The following is a 3,908-nucleotide window of genomic DNA, read 5'->3' on the forward strand; positions in this document are numbered from 1 at the left end:
AACAGTTTAGTGCTATTCCTGAACTTTTCCGTAGCTCTCACTGACACTGCATGAGCTAACAGTGAATCACATTCTCAATGCAAGAATTCCTGGACAGAAAAAGAGAAATCGGAAGTTAGTTAGAGCTGATGGCAGGTGCTACTGTCTATATCCTCACACCAGAAGAGGAACGTTGCAACATAGCGCATCTGACCTCGGAGGCAACTGAATCGCTCGGTGTCAAAGGTCACAATTATAGCGTGACCTCTATGAGAACTTGAACATAATGTMCAATTTCTACCCAGTCATAACMCCTTTAATTGGTTTCCGTCTGTGTTTGGAGTCCAATTGGAGTCCAATCAGCATGTTGTAATGTTTCCTCGCTGGGTTTGGACCAGTGTTCATTAAAAGCAGTGAGCCCCATAGGGGAATAAAGTAACATTTAAACTAATGTCTTCTTGAGTGTGGAACATGCCTGGGTTCAAATATGATTTGTTTTCTTTCTTTTTAACTGCACTTCATTTGAGCTCGCCTGGCGTGATGGATCTAGTGGAAGAGGCAAAAACCCTGTCAACTGGCACTCCAGTCAGGCTCATTCAAATGCTTCTTTTTGTTGTTGTTGAAAGAACTCAAATCCTAATTGAACCCAGGTSAGGTGTGGAAGGGTATCTCCTTCAGTAGTAATGTGTGAGKGGAGTSGTTACACTAAGCCAGTCGGCCATTTGAATCAGTGTCAGAAAATGTTGTTCTGTTGAAGACACACACAACCTCTCTATTAATACCCAGGATGGGTCCCGAATGGACTCCTGTTCCCTGCTGTATGTAGGGCACTACTTCTGACCAGAACCCTATGGGGTAGTGCACTACTTCTGACCAGAACCCTATGGGGTAGTGCACTACTTGGGGTAGTGCACTACTTTAAGACCAGAAGCCTATGGGGTAGTGCACTAATTTTTTGACCAGAGCCTATGGGATAGTGCAGCTACTCCTTTTTTCTACTTTTTTTCTCTTTCTTTTTTTTTTTTTTTTTTTCCTTTCTCCATTAGACCAGAGCCCTAATGGGTAGTTTGCACTACCTCTTGACGAGAGCCCTATGGGTTAGTGCATACTCTAGATCGAGAGTCCTATGGGGTAAGTGCACTACTTCTGACCAGAGCCCTATGGGGTAGTGCACTACTTCTGACCAGAGCCCTATGGGGTAGATGCACTACTTCTGACCAGAGCCCTATGGGGTAGTGCACTACTTCTGACAGAGCCTATGGGGTAGTGCACTACTTGATTTCAGAGCCTATGGGGTAGTGGCACTACTTCTTGACCAGAGCCTATGGGTAGTGCACTACTTCTGACCAGACCCTATGGGGTAGTGCACTACTTTGACAGAGCCCTTGGGGTAGTGCACTACTTCTGACAGACCCTATGGGTAGTGCACTACTTTAGACCAGAGCCCTATGGGGTAGTGCACTACTTTAGACCAGAGCCCTATGGGTAGTGCACTACTTCTGACCAGAGCCCTATGGGGTAGTGCACTACTTCTAGACCAGGAGCCCTATGGGTAGTGCACTACTTCTTAGCCACGAGCCTATGAGGGTAGTGCACTACTTCTGACCAGAGCCCTATGGTAGTGCACTACTTCTGACCAGAGCCCTATGGGTGTGCACTACTTCTAGACCAGGCTCTATGGGTAGTGCACTACTTTGACCAGGCCTATGGGTAGTGCACTACTTTGACGCAGGCCTATGGTAGTGCACTACTTCTGACAGAGCCCTATGGGTAGTGCACTACTTCTTAGACCAGAGGCCCTATGGGTAGTGCACTACTTCGTAGACCAGAGCCTATGGGTAGTGCACTACTTCTAGACCAGAGCCCTATGGGGTAGTTGCACTACTTCTGACCAGGCCTATGAGGTAGTGCACTACTTCTGACCAGAGCTCCTATGGGGTAGTGCACTACTTTAGACCAGAGCCCTATGCGGTAGTGCACTACTTCTGACCAGAGCCCTATGGGTAGTGCACTACTTAACCAGAGGCTCCTATGGGGTAGTGCACACTTTGACGCAGAGCCTATGGGGTAGTGGCACTACTTTAGACCAGAGCCCTATGGCGGTAGTGGGCACTACTTTAGGTAGTGCACTACTTCTGACCAGAGCCCTATGGGGTAGTGCACTACTTCTGACCAGGGCTCTATGAGGTAGTGCACTACTTCTGACCAGGGCTCTATGAGGTAGTGCACTACTTCTGACCAGAGCCCTATGGGGTAGTGCACTACTTCTAACCAGAGCCCTATGAGGTAGTGCACTACTTCTGACCAGAGCCCTATGGGGTAGTGCACTACTTCTTACCAGAGCCAGATGTTGAGACATGGATTGTGGGTTAATGGGCAAGACAAAATATTTAAGTTCCTTTGACCGGGGTGTGGTAGTAGGAGCGTTGCAGTTCAATCTCACACAAATGATCAATGAACCCACCGATCTGGCCCGGGCATCCTGGAAGGATATTGACCTCATTCCATCAGTAGAGAATGCCTGGTTATTCTTTAAAAGTGCTTTCCTCACCATCTTAAATAAGCATGCCCCATTCAAAAAATGTAGAACCAGGAACAGATATAGCCCTTGGTTCACTCCAGACCTGACTGCCCTTGACCAGCACAAAATCATCCTGTGGCGTACTGCATTAGCATCGAATAGCTCCCGCGATATACTTTTCAGGGAAGTTAGGAACCAGGCAGWTAGGAAAGCAAAGGCTAGCTTTTTCAAACAGAAATTTGCATCCTGCATCCACCTTTATTTAACCAGGTAGGCTAGTTGAGAACAAGTTCTCATTTACAACTGCGACCTGGCCAAGATAAAGCAAAGCATTTCGACACATACTGTACGACAACACAGAGTTACACATGGAATAAACAAACATACAGTCAATAATACAGTAGAAAAAGTATATATACAGTGTGTGTAAATGAGGTAGGATAAGGTAGGTAAGGCAATAAATAGGCCATGGTGGTGAAGTAATTACAATATACCAATTAAACACTGGAGTGAATAGATGTGCAGAAGATGAATGTGCAAGTAGAGATACTGGCGATGCGAAGGAGCAAGATAAATAAATACAGTTTTGGGATGAGGTAGTTGGATGGGCTATTTACAGATGGGCTATGTACAGGTGCAGTGATCTGTGAGCTGCTCTGAAAGCTGGTGCTTAAAGCTAGTGAGRGAAATATGAGTCTCCAGCTTCAGTGATGTTTGTAGTTYGTTCCAGTCATTGGCAGCAGAGAACTGGGATAAGGCGGGGCTTTTCCTAGCAAAGATTTGTAGATGACCTGGAGCCAGTGGGTTTGGCGACGAGTATGAAGCGAGGGCCAGCCAACGAGAGCTTACAGGTCACAGTGTGGTGGGTAGCTATATGCGGGCTTTGGTGAACAAAACGGCAGTGGCACTGTGATAGACTGCATTCGAATTTGCTTGAGTTAGAGTGTTGCGAGGCTATTTTTGTAAGATGACATCTGTCGAAGTCGGAGGTATCGGCGTAGGATGGTGAGTTTTACGAGGCGTATGTTTGGCAGCATAGGTGAAGGTGCTTTGTTGCGAAATAGGGAAGGCCCGATTCTAGATTTAATTTTGGACTTGGAGATTGCGTAATGCTGAGTCTGGATAGCTGGAGTTTGACGTCTAGCCACACACCATGTGTATTTGTAAGGTTGTCCACATATTTTTAGGTACCAGAACCGTTACAGATGTAGTGTATTGCTGTGAACGGGTGGGCAGGTGGCGGTCAGCGATCGGCTTGAAGAGCATGCATTTGTCTTTACGTGTGCATGTTAATATCTTGTTTGCGATGGCAACGGTAAGGAGAGTTGTTTGGCATTTGAAGCTGCGTTCTGGTAGGTTGAGTTTAACACAGGTGCCAAAGAAGACTCTCATCTCTTTGATGTGGGTT

The sequence above is a fragment of the Salvelinus sp. IW2-2015 genome, linkage group LG11 (assembly GCF_002910315.2).
Source record: "Salvelinus sp. IW2-2015 linkage group LG11, ASM291031v2, whole genome shotgun sequence".
Classification (NCBI taxonomy): domain Eukaryota; kingdom Metazoa; phylum Chordata; class Actinopteri; order Salmoniformes; family Salmonidae; genus Salvelinus; species Salvelinus sp. IW2-2015.